The sequence below is a fragment of the Anguilla rostrata genome, chromosome 15 (genome assembly GCF_018555375.3).
Source record: "Anguilla rostrata isolate EN2019 chromosome 15, ASM1855537v3, whole genome shotgun sequence".
NCBI classification, from domain to species: domain Eukaryota; kingdom Metazoa; phylum Chordata; class Actinopteri; order Anguilliformes; family Anguillidae; genus Anguilla; species Anguilla rostrata.
In genome coordinates this window covers 14,417,665-14,440,155 of record NC_057947.1, presented here as the reverse complement: position 1 = coordinate 14,440,155, position 22,491 = coordinate 14,417,665, and the positions used below count along the sequence as shown (strand labels likewise).

At 48.4% G+C, this 22,491-nt stretch overlaps 1 protein-coding gene across 1 annotated transcript in view; it reads left to right on the top strand.

Annotated features, from left to right (window-relative positions):
• LOC135240415 (protein diaphanous homolog 3-like) overlaps positions 1-22,491 on the top strand; it is a 343,268-nt gene that overhangs the window by 59,684 nt on the left and 261,093 nt on the right. The gene's annotated exons all lie outside the window — the stretch shown is intronic.

Genomic DNA, 22,491 nt, shown 5'->3' with positions numbered 1-22,491 from the left:
GACACAGAGTAGTATTGCGGTAATGGGACCAGGGACCTATAGACATGTGTGTGCGTGTGCTTTTTTTGTATTTTAATATTTTTTCTTGATTAATTAGAAGGCGCTGATTTGCAGACCCTGGGGGTCTCAGTTGTGCTTGGGTACGTGATGAAGAGTTTTTGCATAGTCAGACATCTGATGGCCGGGCAGGACGATTGAGTGGCCCCCCCAGAGACATTTTGGATCTGGAAACCAGTATTTCCCGGTTAATCAGGACAGATCCCGCTGGTGCCATGCAGCGCTGTGTGTGCATGAGAAGTCCTTGATGAGGCCACTTGCTCATTTAAGCTGTGCCAGCTTTATTTCCTTTGGCTTCAGAGGAAAGAAGAATGTTCCTCCGCAGCTTTGTGTGCTTTCTCGGTCTTTTCCGCTTTGCTATGAGTAGCGTTGCCACAAGTGTGCGCATTTGCATAATCTCCTTTAGTGAAGATTAAAAGAACACAGCTTCGTGCTGAAATTAATTTGTAAGAGCGCTTTTTGGGTTCCCATCACGTTTCCCATGTTCATCTTGGGGGGTGAGCGCTCCTTTCAAGCTGAAAACACAGATTTTTGGGGAGAATCGGGTTGAGGTTACTGATGTGGCTGCTATCGATAGATAGACATTGATTGTGTTTTGGCTGAACATTGAAAAAATGCTCCTGATGGGTAGAAATTCAGGGACCCTTCTGTTGCATTAAAACCACACCTGCAGGACAAACCTCTAGGAAGCCAATTTACTTGTGACCTCTAGTAAAGCCACCTCACCTGTGAGCCAACTCTCCACCTGACCAGCAAACTAAACAGTACCTGACCAGCAAGCCAGCTAGCCACCTCACCAGTGAGCTAACTCATCACCTCACCAGCAAGCTAAACAGTACCTGACCAGCAAGCCAGCTAGCCACCCCCTCAGTGAGCCAACTCTCCACCTGACCAGCAAGCTAAACAGTACCTGACCAGCAAGCCAGCTAGCCACCCCCTCAGTGAGCTAACTTGCCACCTCACCAGCAAGCTAAACAGTACCTCACTAGCAAGCCAGCTAGCCACCCCCTCAGTGAGCCAACTCTCACCTGACCAGCAAGCTAACAGTACCTGACCAGCAAGCCAGCTAGCCACCCCTCAGTGAGCTAACTTGCACTCACACAAGCTAACAGTACCTCACTAGCAAGCCAGCTAGCCACCCCCTCAGTGAGCTAACTTGCCACCTCACCAGCAAACTAACAGTACCTCACTAGCAAGCCAGCTAGCTTACCTCACCTGTGAGCTCATTAGCCATATCCATACCTTTGGCAGGGGGGGCAGATCTTTTTCATACTTTCAAACATTTAAAGATCTTACAGGGCTTTTCAAATTTTGTTCATGTACTCCCTGAGGTGCCTTCATTTTAATTTGGTGTTTATCTCAAATGGACAATTTTATAAGACTTGGTCTTTACGCTCAAATTTAATTGCCAGCGTTAGGCTATATTAAAATCTTGGAGAAAAAATTCCCGCGTGTACCAGGAGGAGATGTCGAGATTAACTTCATTGTAATTGGTGTTATGTCTGAGAATTACATCATTTCATTTGGGAGAAAGTGAATAGTTTAAAGCAAAAATCTCCGTGATTTTGTTGTCTTATGTTGGGATTTTTGAATATTTAACTTCCAAACTTTAGTCTTAGACTTGTTTTTAATTTTTGAAGCTTAGCCTCATAAAGGGAAAAACGTCACAGGTGAAAATACTGCAGAGAATTGGATTTTGTGTTGCCTGAACTGCATCTGCTTTGTACTAATGTTGGAATTTGGTAAATGGTAAATGGACTGCATTTATATAGCGCTTTTATCCAAAGCGCTTTACAATTAATGCCTCTCATTCGCCAGAGCAGTTAGGGGTTAGGGGTTAGGTGTCTTGCTCAAGGACACTTCGACATGCCCAGGGCGGGGTTTGAACCGGCAACCCTCCGACTGCCAGACAATCGGTCTTACCTCCTGAGCTATGTCGCCCCCTTAATTTCTATTAATAAGGCATTTGAATGATCTGCCTGCCCTTCCATTAAAATAATACACATTTCTTTGCTGAATTGATGTCACATAATACAGTTTCCCCCCTTTAAATTTTGATCACACGGTACATTTCCCCCCTCTTTCAATTAATATCACAAACTGCATTCCTGCACGGTCAGGTAAAATGTAAACACTCTCCCCTCCTCCCCACAGACACATTTAAATTAGCCCTTACATCACCCACCATATCCTACCCACTGTCCATTAAGATCACACACAGCATTTTCTGCTCTCTTCATTAACATCGCTCACAGAGGACTGCTGTTTCTCTATTTCAGCTGGACATGCTCTCCATCAGCACCCCATCCTCCTCCATCAGCACTCTGTCTTCCTCCATCAGTGATTTATTCTCCATCCTCCTCCATCAATGCTCTGTCCTCCTCCGTCCTCCGTCATCAGCACTATTCTTCTTCATCTCCACTGTCCTCCTCCATCAGCACTCTGTACTCCTCCATACTTCTCCATCCGCTCTACTCTCCTCCATCAGTGCACTGTCCTCCTCCATCAGCACTCTGTACTCCTCCATACTTCTCCATCTGCTCTACTCTCCTCCATCAGTGCACTGTCCTCCTCCATCAGCACTACTCTCCTCCTCCATCCTCCTCCATCAGCACTACTCTCCTCCAACAGTGCACTGTCCTCCTCCATCCGCACTCTGTATTCCCCCATCCTCATCCATCAGTACTATTCTCCTCCGTCAGCACTCTGTACTCCTCCATCCTCCTCCACCAGTCCCATACACCAGTGGCACGGTGTAGATGGTGCTGTAATTGAATGACTGGGAAACTGGGCTTGTACCTCCCAGTGCCAAATGTGCTACCTGTAATATTACTTTAGCTAAAGGAACACATTTTGAAGGTCATGGCATTATTTGAAAGGTCACAGCTCTTTTGTCAGTGCTTTGTTTCTGTTCTTTTTTTCCATCTCAGTTTTCCCCCTGATTATTCCGTAAACGCAGTTTAAATCATGTTCCCTGCCTGGCTGAGGTATTGAATATTTGCAGTGTTGTATTTCCTGATTAATCTGGAACAGTCACAAGCCTTTTGTCTCTTAGCTGAAACTGTCTTGCCGGCACCCAGTCCCATGTCATCTGACTCCCCTCGTCACCGCTGCTACCGCCCAGTTCTTAGTTGTTTGCAAACGCCGAACGGCGCTAATTAACTTGCATGGCTGACAACTTCCTAATCAGACAGAGCTTTCATTTTGCAAAGGTCCTGTCCAGAAACATCTATATTTAACCAAGCTACTGAAACAGAGGGAGGCTTTGTGAGTGAGTGCCATGTCTGATGTGTGTGAGACAGACAGACAGATTTAGTGTGTGTGTGTGTATGTGTGACAGCTTAACGATTTGTCAGTCACCCTGGATCTCGTGTTGAGCTGTCATTGTTTGGAAATATCTTCCCTGTGTTGCATTATGCTCTTAAATTGAGTTCTGCATTTTGCCTTTGCTTGAGTCCCATTAAAATGGAAACCGTATATTTGTTTAAGGTTTTGTAGTTGTGAAATTCACCTTTTATGTTATGTCCTCTGGGTTGCTTTAGGGCATCCATCAATTTATTCTGCATCTCCCTCTCCCTCCTGCCCACTGTTTACCTTCCACATGCAAGCTTTGCTTTTACTGTTTCCCGTTTCCCATGCGATTAGAAATGGCCATTCAGAACCGGCTCTTATGCAGATCTTGTTTTTCTCCTGTTTAGTGGAGATTTTGTCATGGGGGAATGTTTTCCTTTCTTTTGGAAAAGGTGATTCACAGTAATAAAGAAGCCCCATATGCTTGTAATGGCCCCAGTGTGGTAAAGGTAATATTTGGAAGATGCAGGAAACCGTTTCCCTCCTGCTCTGCAAATGCATTTTCTATTCAGCTCAGTGTTTTTGAGCTTTTCTGTGATCCGGGATAACCTTGCCCCTTCTCATTAAAACCCACAAAGAGCAGCCCATGCATCTGTGAACTCTGCCCAGTCAAGGCTGTTCGCCTAATCTGCTCTTGTTCTGTCCAAACCAACACATTCTCCACCGACCCCCTCCACCCTCTAAGAGAAACTCACTTTGAGACCCTATTAATTATGCATGTTTAATTGAAGGATATTTGGGATGCGTACAGTCAGGTGAAGCGCTGGTTTGTAGGACACTCTGCCGGAGCGGGAGAGCGTTATAGCGAGCGTTTGGCGGGTAGGACTCCTGAAGCGGCGCCTCCATCGTTTATTGTGAGGCCCGGGAAGAGGGCTTCGCTCTGGTCCCTGGGGAAGTGCGCGCACTTCCTGCTCAGCGGAGCGCGAGCGGCTTGCCGTCAGGAGACGGTACTGCAGAACCAGCGGGCGATTAACGCACATTAACTTAAAGTTACGGTCCTGTGTGTGTGTGGCGTGGCTCCGCGTGTGGCGAGCTTCTCTGCTCCGGGGTGGGTGTGAGGACCTCAGAACGCTGCTGGGTGTTTTGGAGTACCCACAATGCTCTGCTCTGTTTTCACTGCACAAGCAGCTCTGGTGTGCAGTTTGAGGGTGTGTTTTCCTTCTTTAGTAAAGCCAGCAGGTCAGAAATATAAAAATATCCTTATAGGATCTCGCAGCACTCTGGGCCAATCAAAAACATGCCCTGAAATTGAAATGATATTTTTAAATAACCCCTAGAAAGAGAACTCTCTCTTTAAGTTCCATCCCTTTTCATTTCTTGTCCTCATTGACATTCCACTGCACTCGTTTTTATTTATTTATTTGATTTATGTGTTTTTTTCCCCCAAGCTTTGCATTTGAATAACGTAGAGAGCAATAACTTGGAGAGCAAGAGTCACTGAAAGTGGTAAACAAACCTGTGATTCCCCCGATAGCAGGAATGACCTTAATCTTACTGTCACACAGCCCATAGTGCCCTTCTCATTTTCTGTGTGTTAGATCATTAAAGGAAGGGCACGTTGGCTTGCAGTTCCAAGGGCAGTGCCACCATTAGGCAGCTGGTGAATTCATCAGTCAAATTAAAAAGGCCATATTTCAGGAGGAGAGGGAAAAAAATGAAACAATATAGCCTAGCCTAAAGGTTGCGTAAAAGCAACTAGCATGCTCTCGGCACTGCCGAGCTTCCCGCTTTATTAACTGGCTAATTAGCCTGTTTGCTAGGCTGACAAACATCACAGTAAGAAAAAGTGTTTGGGGGGTGGGGTGGGATAAAAGGTTTTTGCTTCTGTAAATTGTGAATTGTAAATTGTGAATTTTTTTTGCCTGATTAAAAACCAGAAATTAATAGATATGCTGAACAACCTGACTCACCCCCCCCGCCCCAAAAAAAAGGTTGTTTTTGGACTTAATCATGAAAGTCAGCACTCCGTTGCAGTGAGGGGTAGAGGTGAGTGGGAGTGAAGGATCCGGACACGTGCGCATGTGTGTGTGTGTGTGTGACCCGTGCATTATTTTATTTCCTTTCGTTCTCCCAAAGCTGCACAGGGGTTAATGAAAAATGAAATGGTATCCATGCTGCGCATGAGGATGAAGCTAGCTATTCTTTATCTTCACACTGTCCAGAGTAATCTACCCAGGGATAGCTGAAGGACCCGCGCTTCCTGTGATTCAGGAAGATTAACTCCAAAAGGAATCCGCTGTGGAACGTCTTGACTGCACAATCGTTCTCAATGCTTTGCATGTTGATGAGCTTTGCGGCAAAAAGTAAAAGCAAACAAAATACGGTAGCAAAAAAAGGAATGCAGGTTTTTTTGGGTAGAGGCTGGTCCTTCATTAGCACATCGTATCCGATATAGCCTGGATGTTTATTTATAGGAGCGGTGCCAGCAGGAGTCCCATGGGAGACTCAGTGAGGCCATCACAATTCATTTGGAGGCACACGCATGTTTCAGCTGCTCAAATGCACAGTTACCGTGGACAAGCAGTGCTGTCTCTTATACAGCGGTGCTATAAAATGGACACCAAGGCAAAGGAACTAATGCGTTTCACTCTTTTTACAGGTGCTCTCTGGCATCACAAAAAGGTACTACTGAAAATCCTGAGGACCTTGACAGTGGGAAACCCTTCGCGGTCCTCTTTTTAAAATCCCATATATTGTTCTCCTTCGTAGTCTTAAGATTCTATTAAGAAAATAAACTTAATTTCAAAAGCAGCTCTGCCAAAATGAGCATTTTTTAGAAAGAGAGGGTATATATTTTTGATTGAACATGATAAAAAAACACAACAGTGGCTGTGCCGGGTAAGTGCTCAAATTTGGCCAGTTGCCAGACTTTGCACTGCTGCTAGAAAGTTACTATCTCACAGTGTATGGTGGGAATTAGAGTTCTACAGTATCGCTGTTCACGGGGCATGCTACAGAATGATGCTGACAGCTTGGAATACATAATGCAGGTGCAATTGTCCAACTTGGAAGGGAAATCGTATTGAACTTGGAGTCCTTTAGATTTAACGTTAATAAAGATAAAACTGGGTACATTTTTTAAATTGCAGATGCGACAATGTTGTGGCACTTAACAGCCCTGCTGAGCCTAAGTCTGAGGCTTTATTGATTTTTCTCTGTTTGCGCTGATGAATGCACCTGGGGGAGACCCTGCATTTCAGTCTCTTAAATGCACACGATGCCAGTTCAGAAACTTTCAAACCTGTAGAAATGAACCAACTATGGCCTTGGGGGTGCTAACCATAGCTTGGAAATAGCTGGATAGGTAGGCACTTGGTAACTTGCTAACAATCATATTTTAGCCTGCAAATCTCTAGTATTTTAGCTAGTTGCAGAGTACACCAGTGTACACAGCTAATTATTTATTCTGACTTAACAAACAGCAAATTTCTGGCCAATGTTTACTGTTGTGGCTAATCCATTTGTGACAGTTTTACTTAACCAGTGATTTGTGATATTCTTTCATTCTAATACATTCTGCGCTGTATTTCTCTATAATATGGGGAACAGGGAAAGCCATATGGCTAAACCAGCATGCATTAATGAAAAGCAAATTAAACGAAATGGCACATGGATATCAATTACAATGGGAGGGAGAGAGGAAGAAAAACAAACATTACTGTGTTTAAGTGTATAGCTTGTTAGCTCTCTATCGCTAACCAGCAAATACACCTGCTTGAATAGCTCCTGAACAATCAGCCAGTTCCTGTACAGTTTTTATGTTGATAGCATACATGTTTTTATTAGTTTACTGTCATTTCAATCCAGAAAATTCTCGGCTTCTTCATGTTGGCACTGTTTCAGTGAGAGGCTTACTGCGAAGTGATCAAATTACCTATTGCCCTAAAATAAGAGCGTTCATCTGCTTTTGGAACCCTTACAAACCTTTACGCCTTTCTTGCCAATTTTTTCTAAATTAATTAAAATTAATTAAAAGGAGTCACTGTTGCTTCATTTTTTTCTGTTTTAAGTAGCGAGTAATGAACAGAAATAGACAGCACACTAGATATGTCCTGGGCTGCTTTTTGAGCCCTTCCTGTGGTTGTCATGAATTACTCGGCAATTTGGGAACTGAGCGGAGTAATGGTGAGTTTTACAGCCGGTGACAGCTTTGTTCTGAGCTGAAAGAGAAGCGGGCTCATGGGAAATGAAGTGCGTAGGTGAGAGCTGCTCACCTGCCGGCCCCGGGGCCACACGCGGCCAGCCGCAGACTAACTCACGGCCCCCCGAGCTCTCAGCAGGGGAACATGGGTCTGCGTTTGCAGTACCAGCATGCATCTCTACTGGGACAGAATGGTCAGCCATGTCAGTTATGCTTATTTGTTTGCACATGTATATTCTGATGCAAGCATTGTTTTTTCAGCAATGCATGGAAGCCATTTGGCCATTTAAAAAAGCACAATTTCAAAACTAAGAAAATAGAACATACCTCCCGGAAGTAGTGGTGAAACTCTGCGCCAAGACATGCCTGACAGTTACATTATTTTCTCCTGCCAGTAAATGTTGTATCTGGGTCAACATGATGTACTTGCTTAATTTTTTTCACAATTTCTTTCCCATTTAGTTAAGGGCAAATTTTTGTGTTGGCGTTTAGCGCCAAGATCTTTCTTTGACCGTGGCTTCATATTAGTCCTTGAAGCCATTAATGAGTACAAGACATAGTAGGAAATTGGCACAGTTTAATGAGAGTTAAATGGGTGTTTGCAACATGCACTTTTTCCCCCTGTAAAATAGACATGATGCGTACAGTGGACAGGAGCAGATTGTGACTGTAAGCGCAGCTGTAGAGTACGTCCCTGTGTATTTTTCTCTTCAGCAAACAGGACGGAAGCAAAACTTTTTTTAATATCGGGCCTTTGTGGTTATTAGAAGTGGCGAAATCCCGGATCACCGTGCCCCGGGGGAGCGGACGGGTCGGGGCCCCACCTTGTAATTCCCCCGACAGCAGCGGGGCGCGGGGACGGGGGGGTCGGAGACAGGGGGGTCACGGGCGCGTCGCTCCCAGTAATCAAAAGCGCCTTTTCTCGCCTAAGCCCCCTCGCCCTTAATACTGGAAGGTGTCCCGCAAAACTAATTTGCTTCGAAAAAAGGGTAAGCCCAGACAGCTGGAAACCCAAAATGACCAGCAAAGAACATTCGGGAGTTCAGAGTGGCCTGCCGCCCTGCGCCCAGCCTCATTTTGATAGCATTGTGTCTGTATTAAGCGCTTAGGCGACTTGATCCTCCCTCTGAGTCCTTCGATAGCAATTCCTTTGTCATGTCCTTTGCTGTGAAGAGGAGGGCGTTTAACACCAAGGATGCTAGCTTGATAACTGAGGGGGGGGGAGAGAAGAAAGTGTCCGGCTCTGTGAGAAAAGGAAATGTTTGTCTTTGTGAAAGGGCAGATTTAAACAAGTGAGCAGCATGCTAATTCCCCCCTCCCCCCCCCCCTTTTAATATTAATGCAAGAGGATTCATTCATGCCTGTGTGGTAATGTAATTGTGCAAAGAGAGAGCTAACATATGCAGATGGTTTAATTAAATGGAAGTGAGCCCTGGAAAAACACAAGCCAATTTTTAAAACTCCATTTCAACATCACATAGAGCAGAGGACAGCGGTCTTCATCCAGACAGGTTCGATGAAGGCCGAGGGGTGAACCTGTCGACTCATTCTTTATGCATTTCTTTCACCCTTCAAACACTAAGCCCTCACGTGTAAAATAATTGAAACTTACAACACAGTCTCATTTGGGCGATCATGCTCTTCTGCTGAGTGGAGAAGGCGTTGTGATATGTCTCTCCTGTTTGAGGATGGACACTGTGAAGACATCGGCCTTCATGTTATTTCCAAGCTGGTCAATTTTGAACTTTGTCAAGATTGACTTCAGGCTGAACCGGACAGCGATTAGCTAGCGCACTGCCTTTATTGCTACGTGTTATTAGCGGTGCTCAGACCCCCGAGGAGCCTCTGTAGGGCTTTGATCGATCCTGTTGGGGCGTAAAGCACACGTTTGCCTCGCTGCCCTTCTCATACCGCGTTTTTTTCCGGCTCGCGTCTTTCCCCGCAGTAATGCACATTAATTTGTGGTTTCCCCTTTCGAGACCACGCGGCTTGATCGTTTCCGCTTAATAATGAATTTATTCCGGAAGGCACTTGAGCTGAACCGTTCTTGGGGCTGTCAGAGCTGTCTGTGTGGCCCTTCTCCGGCGTTCCCGCGAGCCTCTCCCCGGCTCGATAGCTTCGCGGCAGACTGCAAATATTTTCCGTCTTTTTGACTGGGTCCCTTAGACGGGGGACATGAAGGACGCGGGAGCGGCGCCATTCCATGGCGGGACGCGGGTCCTTTGTTTTTATGGAAATGAAGTCGTCTCCCCTCCGTGCCGTACAGCGTGTTTGTTTTTTTTCCCCTTTTTCTCGTCCTCTTTTCTGCAATTCCTTGGTGTCCTCCTTCCCTAAACCTTTGTCGGTGGGCGTTTGTAAAATATTTACGGCTCGGCAGTCTCCCCCCAGGCAGATGCAGCGCAGGGGCGTGCGGACATGAATAATTTGTGCGAGCGGGAGATTAGATTATGTGGCTCTCTCCTTATCGGGCCTCCTGCAGAGCTTCACTCCAGGCCGAGCGTGGGGCAGCCCCGCGCGCTAGGCCGCTACATTCATTAGCTTCAGTTAACCCCAAACCCAGGCCTTCTTTATCTGGGGTCGCTGTGTGTGGAAGCTCACCTGTACTCACCTTGCTGTTGCTCGGTCACATGTTACCCAAATTGTGAGGGGGGAGGCGGTGTGTGGTTTGGGGGGGAAGGGGTGGACTTTCCTTAATCATTTTGGCATATTGTAAGTCATGACAAGAAAGGTGCACTCCTGTTGGATGTGTTCATGCATGGCTGTAGTAGATGGTCTATTCAAGGGTCCTGAAAGGCTTTTATTTTTCTTTTAAATCCATGTTTCACATAATAATGTCGTACATTGTTATTTTAAAGAATGTTCCCTTCCCTCCTAAAGCCTATCATCCTGTCCTGCTGTCCAGCTCAGGAAGCAGTGCTATGCACTATGGCCTTGCTTTGACTCTCCTGTGGGTAAAGTACTGCATACTACACGGCAGCCTGCACCCCAGAGGCTCAAGAGCTGGAGAAAGGGAGAGCTACAATTTATAAGATTGGCTTCCAGCAACCTGATTATTTCACCAGGATTTGACCAGCGTTTTCATAGGTCAGTGGCTGACTTGACTGAATCATCGCCTCCGGTTGGAGCCCCATCCACACGAGGTGGTGATATATCTTGACAGAGGTAGTAACTGAATATCGGTCTACTAGCAAAGCCTGTTGCCCGCACTCACATCGACGTCAGCCCGGCCAGGCTCATAGCACCATTAGGTGACGAGTCTGACAAGCAAAGGTTAGACGTATGGCGGTGTACATGGAGATTGTATTATCTCGCAGCGCTTTTCACCTAGGATGTGTCTTCAGGGAGCTGGATTGTTCCCTGATTCCCTCTCCTCTGACAGCTCCTCTTGTTTCATAAATCATGATGGAGCTTGACGGCATTTAATTTGCGGACGTGATGATGGAAGCGGGGCTTAAACGGAGCACAGTTGGTCATGGCCGCCAAAGCTCAAAGTGGCCGGGTTCAGTATTTATTTATTTATCCGCCAGACGTGCAGTGTGGCTACGAGGCTAGAAGGTGAACTCCCGTTTTCACAGGCGCTGAAGAAGCGCGAGATTACGAGATTAATACTCATTCTGTGCTCGTCGTTATCACGTCTTTATTTTTATCACACGAACCCAGGAAAATGAAAGCGCCTTTGCAAATTGTGTGAGCACATCTTTTTTTTTACCTGGAACACTCAATGCCCAGGTCACCTGTGGTGCACACAGGAACTGGACAAAAAAATGTCATTAAACGCATTATCTTCCTCTGTGCTCCAATTATGAATCTTCTGTCAGTATCCAGTGATTCCAACTGTCTCTCTGTCTGTTCCCATTTAGCCTGACCGGCCCTCATAAGGTGGCAAGGGCAATCCATTATAGACCCTCCACCCCTTAAAGCTAGCTTCAGATCTGAGCATAATCTCTTAAAACCACAGATATAAATGTCTACCACGTAGGTAAGTGTGACTTTAATATTTTTTTTTAAACCGCTTGACATTTTGTGCTGCTTAAGTGCTTTTCAAGCCTCTTTTTGAAGTGTGATCTAAATCTTCAGCAGCCTAAAATTTCATAAAGCTGCCATTTGCTGCCCCTTCGGGCTTTAGCGCGGCTGAACCAGGTGGGCGAGGGGCGCGGCAGAGAAAGGCAGCATTAACCGGCAGGATTGGAGCCGGCGAATTTAGCCAGAAAGGTGGTCAGGTAATTATCCTTTGTCTTAATACCTTATCTTAATTGCCTTAATGCCTTACCTCGCGGTTCTGAGCGATGAGGCTCTTTCGGCTCCTGTACTGCTCCTGTCTGTTTTTTTAATGGGAGGAATCTGAGTCTGAGTCACGTCTCATCTCCTCAAAGCTGGCTCAGGAGCCCGGGGTGAAAGTTCCGGAAAGGCCATTTGCACACTCAGGAGGGGATTTGGGAGAAATGGAGTGCTGAGGAGAGGCGGCGACAGCGTCGTAAATGACAGGGAATGTGGGTGTGAAGCTACTGATAACCCGTGCAGGTGCAGTAATGGATCACATGATCAGTTCTATCAGTCCCAGAAGCGCTCTCTCACCGTCTCTCCATAGGATCTAGAAATTGAAGTTGGTTTGTGGGATTGAGTCTCGCACGTTTTAGCCAGTGTTGCGATATTGGACGGTTGTTGACACGGCTTCAGTTGCCGACTCCATCTTGGGCTCCGTCTACTCAAGATGGTGATTTGCCAGAAAGTAACCGACCAATGTTTAACCAGCAAAGCACATCTGTGGAAGCTCCCTCCACAGTGTCAGCCTGGCCTGGCTCATAGCAGTGTAAAGTCACGAGCCTGAGAAGCAAGGCTGCGTGACTGTCAGTGGACCCAGCGGTCACATGAACTCCACCGCAAATCAGCGGTCCATATGTTAAATGAGCTCTCGCAGGCAGGTAAATATTTTAACCAAACGACCATCACCGTCGGGGGTTGGTTAGCATTTAAAGATATTTTTTTTTTTTTTAAGTCTCATTTAAGACAGAAAGCTTCATTACACATGCATGGAATTTTGGGCGATAACAGGGAGAGTGGAATTCCTGCGCTGGTTTGTTTCTGAACCGCCACGGCCAGCGGTCGCTCTTTAAACACGATCAGCTGGGCCGTTAAACCGCCCTGCTCCTGGCCTTAATCCCGTCTGCCTCTGACTGACAGACGAGACGAGTCCCCCCCCTCGCTCTCTCCCAAATCTCTTTACATTTGCTGTGTCACGGGCTTAATTGGGCTCTTTGACTTGGACAAACTCAGATGGGTTTTTTTTTTAAACCCTGGTATTTGATTATAGAAGATTTAAGATTTCTTAACGGGACTTTCTATTGTGTGCTTCCTCTGTGAGCCTGTGTAAGGGGTTTTTCATGGCCAGTATTGTGCTTCAAAGCTGTCCTTTTTGAGTATTATGGTCAAATCCCAGCCATTTGGAATTGAAATGGCCGCACAGAAGACATCTGTATTTCACACGCATGCGTACCTCAGCACACGTTTGTAGCATGCAGTGCGTTAATGAAACGGCACATCGCGGCAGTGGGAACCAGCAGCGAGAGGAATCCCTGTGTGTTGGTGTTAAAAGGAGGGCAAAGCGAGCTCTGTGATTGGCCCACGTCGCCCTGTCCCTTGGCCTCGTCGCTTCCTGCGCTCTTCGCTTCGCAGGTTGATAATTGACAGGCGATGGCCTGGCTGCTCTGTCATGTTTGGAGTCTAATGAGAAACGGGAAAGAGCGAGGGAGGGTGGCCGGAAGTTCAGTCTGTTTGAGCTCCCTGTCTTCACAAGCGCCGCACCTCCCATTTAAGTAGATTAAGACGGTCGTCTAAATTCACTCTTTTTAAAAAAAGTTAGGCCGCGTTTACGAGCCTTCTCCTCATTTGATTTCCACAAACGTCGTCGAAGCAGCTGTAAACAACTCTTTTTTTTTCTTTCATTATTTATTTTTATTTTAAGGTGCGCCGGCGTCGAATTGAATTGCAAATTGGCGCCGCTGGTCCTCCCCGCGCAGTGCTGGGCCGGTAAACCTGGGAGCGCAGTGAAGTGCAAATGAGTTGTGTGCATGTTTACCGCGCGGCGTTGCTATGGTGTGGACTTTAGAGCGGGCGAGCAACAAAGAGCATTCTCACCTGAGACCGGCTCCGCTCCCACACCCAGGAGCCCCTTCCGTGGCTGTTAAATAAACCAGAGCGGGGCCCCCGCGTTTCGGCACTCTCACCGCCCTCGTTACGGCCCCGCGGAGGCTCCCTCGGGCCCGTTTGGGGGGCGGGGGGGGGAAGATGGGGGAGTTATTGCGATTAACGGTACAGTGGTGATTTAACGAGGCTTTTGTCCATGCAGTTGAGTACGGAGCACAATGTACTGTTATGAGAATAGAACAGAAGGGCTGCTCTTTCATAACCATTTAAAATGCCTGTGTGGGCTCGCTCCAGCTCTGGGTCTGTGAGCTCTGCACATTATCTGCTCCCTGCTCTACGCCGCTGTGGGCCCAGAGCAGTGGGTTCATTTCGTAGGCCGAACCCGTTTGAACGCAAATCATAAAACTTGGCTTTATGCATGTTCAATTTACTGCCATATCTGCTTTTAGAAATTGCAGTTTCTTTCCCCCTCTTTGTGCTCTCCCCCACCCTCTCTTTTCTAGTTGAAGGCCTGATTCAGGCAGATGCACGGCACCCTGATAGGCTCGGCACAATCAACTTCCAATTGTGAGTCCCTATTGGCAAAAGCCAATGTTTGCAAACCAATTGCTGAAATCAAGCGGAGGGCTGGGGGGGTGAAGTCTACCTTTTGATTCTGCAGTTCAGCACTTCTGCAAAAGAATTCTTTATCTCATAATTACAGTGCAGGCGGTCTAATGGAATGTGTGTTATTAAGCTGGAGCTTGCATGACAATGAGCCTTTCCCAGCAGCACAGAGGCACCGGGGCACGTTAGACGCCTCCTTTCCCATGCACCTGAACTCTGCCTGACTGGCGGCCATTTTGGCTTTTCTGTCACCCGCCGGGTCCCTTTTTTGATGCCGCTGGCATTGCCTTTGTGACTGAATATTTCTGTGTTTTAATCTGGTGCTTAGACTTTCTCAGGAGAGAGACTGTGCATGTCTAGAGAGAGAGACTGTGCCTGCCTAAAGAGAGAGACTGTGCTGTCTAAAGAGAGAGACTGTGCCTGTCTAGAGAGAGAGACTGTGTGTCTAAAGAGAGAGACTGTGCCTGTCTAAGGAGAGAGACTGTGCTTGTCTAAAGAGAAAGACTGTGCCTGTCTAAAGAGAGAGACTGTGCCTGTCTAAAGAGAGAGACTGTGCCTGTCTAGAGAGAGAGACTGTGTGTCTAAAGAGAGGCACTGGCACTGTGCCTGTCGAAAGAGAGGAAGGTTTTTTACCAACAGCTAGCAGCTTTGGCAGACAGGGGGCGCTCACGCTGCGGTAACTGACTGAAACCTGTCCGACGGCTTCAGACCGGTCCTCCTTGAAAAGCAATCACGCACGCCGCTGCGGACTGGCGGTCACGGTCGGCTAATGGCGGAGCCCAGGCGTGTGCTGCGGGGTGTGCGCCTCGAGGACCCAGCCGCCCGTGAGCACGCGGCGCAGAGTTAGCGCCGCATTAGCTTCTCACCCCCGGGCTGCGGGCGCGTGCACCATCAAATTAATTGGGCAGGGAGCCACGCGGCGGGACGGCGGGATCAGAGGAGCACGCGGCGCTGACAGCTTCGCCGAGCACGCCCGGCCCTTTCGGAGATCCCGCCCGCACCCTCCAAGCGTCAGAGGCCGTTTCCATGCCGACGTAAGATCCTCCGGCGAGGAGGCGTGACCGCGGCGCGAGTGTTTGCGGTTGCCTCCTGCGCGCCGCGTGATTTCCGCGACTCCCAGGGCCCGTGCGCGGGGCTCAGACATGACATGACAGCCCGCCAGCCCCACTCCCGTCTCCCTCTCTGGCAGGTGATGACAGACCGGGGACTGTGTGCTATATGACTACAATTCCCAGCATGCCGCTCACAAAAGTTTTAATCACTTCATGTCCAATAGAGTGCTCATAGATAACAGGCAGTGCTTTATTGAAACTTTCCAAAAGAAGAAAAAAAAAAACATTCTGTCCCTCAAAATCCTATTGTGTGAAATACTTATTTCATCCTACTATTGTGCAGGGTAAGGTCCTCCGAATACCTTTAAGGATATGTGAAGAAGTAAAGCAGAAGGTTAGCTTTGCATAATCCTCACAATTTGGAATTTTCTAGCGCATTAATGCAAGCCCTGGGCAGCAAGTTTGGGGTCGACTCCATTTCAAATAGCCAATTCGGGAAATTCATTGAAAGTCAGTTAATGAAGTGAGAAAATGGCTGAAGTTTTGGATGGAGGCTTGTTCAGTTTTTGTGTTGGAATTGAAAGGGAGCAGACCCCTGGATAAACCCCAGCAGCTTAGCTTGAGGGCCTCTGCTCACTGCCACAGTTCCTCAGGTCCTGCGTCCATTCGCACACCTCAGCTCCGTCATGTTCCATAAAGCCAGCAGTCAGTTACTACGGTTACCATGAATTATTTATTATTTTAGCCTTTACTTAACCCGGCAGATGACTTTCTATTGCACTGACGACCGGGGGAATCGAAACGGGCGAGGGCGTATCCAATCAGATGTGGAGGGATGATTAGAGGATCGGATATGGAAGGCCAGGGACTTGACCGGGACCCCAGGGTTATTACCCCCAATCGCCCCTGACGTGCGACTGAGCCCGGGCATGCATGCGCTTCCCACCCCGGCTGCTAGGGGGAGCCGTAGCCAAGCGCACACGTTTTAGCCGCGGGCGGAATAGCGGGGGGGCGTGGCGTGCCTCCCTTGGCCCTGTGCGTTTTTAACAGCGCGCCGTGTCGGACGTCTCCGCCGACGGCAGACTGCGTTCCGCTCGCGCGGCGCACACACATCGGCGGTCTCGCTCAGGTGGCTGCCGCCGCTCGCGTCTCGCCTGGGGGGAAAGGTTCCCTCGCGACCATTTGCCTCGTTTATCCGTTTCCATGGAGACGTCACGGCCGCGGCAGTACTGTGAGATTTGGCCGCCCGTGCGACATTTACCTGCGAGAATGCCCGACTGTGATCTGGTCTTGATGTTTTCATTAGATGATCCTCTGGTTGCTTTGTGCCGTTTGTTTTTCTAAGCTGTTCTTGACATTGCTTGTTTTTTATATAGCTTCTTTACCATTCTGCGGGTTTGTACCTCAGATTACAATATTTTCTTGCCGTATAATAGGGTGGAAACATACAGTTACTTAAAAGAGAGAAATGGAACAGCTGGCACAATATGTTTCACTTTGCACAAGATTCACAAAAATGACTGGAAATATGATTTCCTCTGTTGCAGAAACAAAATGCTTTGACAGAATTGCCCTTTGAATTAATTGCTGATTAGATTTTCTGGTGTGCACAGAAATGGGAAACATTTACTTTGCGTCAGACTTGCGTCTTTGTTCGGAAATTACATTTGGAAATCAACATGCAGAAAAAAAACCAAATACTGTAAGAACAAGAGATGCCATCTGTGCTTGCAGAACATGCAAAGCGAATCATCCGATTCAGCGTCAACAGCTGCACGCTCAGCACTGTGCAGAGTTAACTATGCAAGTGATAGAAGAATGAGATTTCATGATGTCATAATGGGTGGCACGGTGGAGAGATGTACAGGCACTTGCGTCAGCCAATCAGAAGGCTTTGCTCTCCACCTTAAAACATAATGTGTGGTTATGCATTATAGTAGCTCCAAACTTTTTGTTGTTGTTATGAATGCTCATTCTCCTGTTGCTAGCTTGCATTTCTGCAAATTTAAAAGTAAATAATAAAGCGGCCGCTTGTAACGTGTGACATCATCACAGTCTGCATTCTACTTTACTGCACTGCAGGAAGTAAATACGAAAGGGATTTTCTGTGTTCTGAATTACTGCATTACTTCATACTGTCAGCGCTGCTGCCATATAGATACATATTTGACAAGAGATACAATTTTGTCTTTCGACATCAAAATGGGAAAAGTATCTTGATATGCACTCACCACCTGCCACTGGTGAAGAAGCAAACCTTCTGTTGGTCACACGCACACACACACACACACACACACTCACACTCCCCACTCTGCACCTTCGGACGATGCCGCGATGCATCTCAAAAATAAAAAGTAGCGTTACATGTAGAATTAACTGGGCCATTCTGGACCGCTCCAGAACATTCACAGCCGCTAACTGAATATACATCACAGAATGATGGTGTGATCTGAGAGACTGAACCCCCCGCGCAGTCTACGTGCTAACGATAAGCGCACTCTCAGGACTGGATCCCAGAGTAATGGTGTGATCTGAGGGACATTAGCCCCCGTGCAGTCTACGTGCTAACGATAAGCGCACTCTCAGGACTGGATCCCAGAGTAATGGTGTGATCTGAGGGACATTAGCCCCCGTGCAGTCTACGTGCTAACGATAAGCGCACTCTCAGGACTGGATCCCAGAGTAATGGTGTGATCTACGTGCTAACGATAAGCGCACTCTCAGGACTGGATCCCAGAGTAATGGTGTGATCTGAGGGACATTAGCCCCCGTGCAGTCTACGTGCTAACGATAAGCGCACTCTCAGGACTGGGATTCCGCACGCATCATCAGAGCCTGGTCTCTGGCGGCGGGGCCGTCGGGACCCGTCTCTTAATTACACGTGCGCTGAAAGGGAGCCCCGGCCCGGCTGGGGCGCTCGTTTGCATTTTGCATTAAGGTACGGGCCCGCGGCTCGGCCTGCTGGGGGATCAGCCTGAGAAAGACAGGAGCCACGCTTCCTGTTCCTCATGATATACTGCACAGGGGCTTCATAATGGAGTCTGCGGCCAAGACACACGTCAGCGCGGAGGAAAAACAACAAATGAAATATTCTCCCTCTCTCTCTTCCCCACCCCTCCCATTTTCTTTCTCTGTCTCCCTGTCTCTCCCCCCTCTCTCTCCCCTCCTCCGTCTCTCTCTACCACTCTGTCTCTCCTCTTTCTCTGTCACTCTCTCTCCTCTCTCTCTCTCTCTCTCTCTCTCTCTCCCCCTCTCTCCCCCTCCTCAGAGGGGAGGTGGTGACTGCTCAGAGAGTATGCAGGGAAATGCTATTTGACCCTTGTGCAACATTATGCGATGTTAAAAGCAAAAATGGAAGGGGAGACGTGCAGATGCCCCTCCAGCCCCTCACGAATCCCCCTGGGGGGTGGGTTAGAGCCCCGTCCTGGCACCTCCTGACATCGGGGATCTGCTGTATCTGTCACCCTGTGGGCTTTGTACCTGCCCAAATAAAGCAGAGGGCCACAGCCTGTCAGCTCTCCTTTCAACACACTGTGTTACACATGCAAACTACGAGCAGGAACTAGCAAACTATCAGTGAAACATTGTGAAGTTGGAGCAATGCATTATGGGGTGACAAAAGTAGTTTGCTTTTTCATGAAGCACTCTGAAGTGCTAAGTATGTTAAGTATGCATCTGACTTTTGTGAAAATGTAATTGTGTAACTATAGCCTATATAATATATATTTATTTACAATGGATAAATGTCAGCTTTTTTCTGGCTTTTAATTACTGTAGTAATTACATTAGTCCCGCAGTCTATAATGGTTCATGTTCAGTACTGTAAAAAACATAACTGCACAAAGCACAAAGCGGTCTTATTTCTATCGTCCTGAAACGCTTATTGAATTAGATGCAGTTCAGTTCAGGTAAATGTCAGTTGCCGTAAAGGGTATTTGTTTAGAAGAAGCTGTCACTAAATTAGCTCTCGATCTTTTGACCAGATGCAGCGCGTTCTCCACTTTGTGGCTTTAGAGTGTGCATTTCAGCCGATTGGGCCTTTTGTGCTCCTCGAGTGGCGCTGGCCTCAGAAAACCCTCACAATAGGACTTTCAGCCTCTTTTTTATGACGGCCCACCTGCAGCACATTTTCACAGAGAGAGAATGTGGGCTGCACCCCGTCTGTTCCCTGGCTCGTGATGGAGGGATGAAAGCGTCCCCTCTCTCCTCTGGCCTGCGGGGGGAAATGAAAGGTGATCGTGGTCGTATGTAGATGGGCGGGCGGCGCGGGCCGAATGCATGTTTCCTGCTGGGAGACATGGGCGATGTGGCCCTGATGATGAAACCGCCGTGCCGGGCGGGGAGGAGGCTTTGAGGAGCACACGCTGCCCCGGCCGCGTCTTTACGACCGCGGCGCACGCGTCATCTCCGCCTGGCATCTGCCATCTGGTGCAGCTGACCCGAAGAGCAGTGTGTGTGTGTGTGTTTGTGTGTGCGCATGCGTGTGTGTGCGCGTGTGGCACTCCTACGTTGACACTTATATTCCATGGTCAGGCATTTGGCTGAGGCTCTTATCCATACACACATGCATAAATGTTCCAGTAGGCTGAGCGGATGCTAAGTCACCAGTATCGGCTATGGCTGTGCAGACCTCATACCGCTAAGCGCTATATTGGAGCCAGTGGGAGATTGAGAATGCAGTGCTTTAAGCGGTGGGAGGGCTTCAGGCCGTGGTGTTGGACGAAGCTTAGTTTGGGCTAGTAAACCCAGCATGAATGCTCAGGAATTGAGCCTTAGCCCAGCCAAAGACGCAGCACACACAAATGTATTTTGAGTGGTTTCAGTCCAAGATGACAACTCTCCTATCCCCACACTAATGCTCTTAAAGTAAGGCTTGGAATCGCTGAAACGTCTGTGCCCTGGCAGCGATAGTCGCTTCTCCGGTGAGGGTATAGGCATTAGTGAGCAGGGCGTTAAAAGAAACGGGTTTCAGAAAGCCATGATCGGCGGCATTCGCACTTCCTTTGGAGATGATTTAGGTCCCGGTCTCTGCTTTTGATGTGAGGTGGAATTGAAGGCTGATTGGTTTACCGGCGAGTCTCTGAAGGTCCTGCATGCTGATGATTGGCTGCGTGGGTGAGCCTTCGTGGGTTTGCAGTGGCTGGCTAGTGGCAAGCATATTTATGACTCTGTAAAAAAAAAAAAAAAAAGCCCTCCTTGTCATAAAAGCAAAGATGTTGTTAAAATATATTTATGAAACACTTACACGGCAAGCCAGAGAGTCTTAACTGCTGCACGCGTGGCCTGATTTACTACTGTCATTGGTAATCAGAGAGGCACTCAAATCAAAGGCTGCTGCGACTGAGCTGTGAGCCTGTTTCACGGTGGTGCACTTACCCCCTGCCCCCTGGCTCCCCCGGCCCCCTGGCCAGGCTCAAGCAGCTCTTCCCCAGGCTCACCTGACCCCGCCCTATTGTCACACCTTTCTCATTAGCCCCGCCCCCCTCAGACGAGTATAAATGCAGAGTTTGCAGGGAGGGTTTTGTCCTTAAAATGGCTCCAGGTGGGAGTCCTCAGAGCGCTGTCCCAGCCTGGAGTCTTCAGGTCTGCCCTTAAGGAAGGTCTGATCGGCCAGCGGACAGGCGCGCAGGCCGCTCCCCGAAACGCCTGCCATAGCGCCCCGCTGGGTCGAGTAATAAAACACCAAAATAAAAATGTGTCCCGTCGCCTCCTCAGATTAGAGTGCTTCTCAGAAATGTGTCTGCTCGCACCGGTCACACATACCAGAGCAGAGCTGTGTGTGTGTGTGTGTGTGTGTGTGTGTGTGTGTGTGTGTGTGTGGTTGTGTTGTGCGTTGTGTGGCTGGTGTTGTGCATTTGTGTGTGCTGTGTGTGTGTGTGCGCGCATGTGTAGAAGTGCAGGGTACTTGTACACGTAATGCTCAGTAATAAGTAACTCGCGTGGACAAGCCTTTCACAGCAAATCAGAATGCTCAGCATGTCCTCTGCACATGTTTTTGCTTTTTATAATCAGTTTTTCCTGCATGTGGAGGCCCTGGGCTGTGATTTCATTAGTAACCTCAGGGATGTGAGGCTCCGGGCCTGCTGGGCTGCAGTCTGTGATTTCCTTTAATTCAGCAGTGATAGCAGACCTTGGAAGCAAGGTGTGTGGACTCCTTTGCCAATCAGTGACTTGAATTAATCACTGCATTGCTGGAACATAGTGCACCAGCAGAACTGACTGATGCTGCAGCTCTCCTGGCCCAGAATTTAAGACCCTGATTTCCATTTAAACCCTGCGCCTCTGTCACCCTGCGGCCCCCGGGCAACCTCGCTTTAATTCATGCACTTTATTAATAGTAATAACGCCGCTCCACTGACAACAGCCGGGATTCAGTGCCCGTTTTATGAGTCCAGACCTTTTTGGGAGTTACTGACTGAGTAACTCAGTCAGTAGTTACCCCCCCCCCCCCCGTGTCTGTGTGCAGCAGGCCGGGGACCGGCTGACATTGTGTGCGGTTTTTGCAGCTTCATGAGGACCTGAGCCGTGCAGCTCTGAGCAGGCCCGTGTCCGTGTCTGTAAGGATTACTCGGGGTTATCCCTCCCGCTTTACATTTCTCCCTTTGTTAGGAAACATCATCTCCTGCAGCTCTGCGGCTGCTTCCCCGTTCTCCCAGGAGTCACAGCGCCGTGTCCGGCCTCCAGCGCCTCGCATCGATTAGTCTGGGAACCGCTGTCCTCTTTTTTGTGATTCATGAAACCCTTTTTGAAAACTCGTTTCCCCCGTTTACCGAGAGGAGCGGGATTGTGAGCACGCGGTGCGGGCCGGAGAGCGCCGCGGCCCGGGGTGATTTACGCGGCTCGTAAAGCGCGCGTCCTGCGCGCCCGAAGGCCGGCCGGCCTTTCAGAAGCGATGGAAACGCCGCACGGGTGACGCGCTGTGTGCCAGGGCGGCCCGCGGCGGGAAGGCCAAGTCCGCCGTCGGCTTCGTTTACGGACCGGTCACGTTTGAAGGCTGCTGTGCTGTTTTTTTCTTTTTGCCTTTGCCGTCACCCGTCTAAATGGCGTTAGCGTTGCTGTGGTTCGCCATCTTCTACCCCTCAGAACGTCTTTATACTTGTATATACTTGTAGTTGTCTTCATACGCATCAGGATTGACCT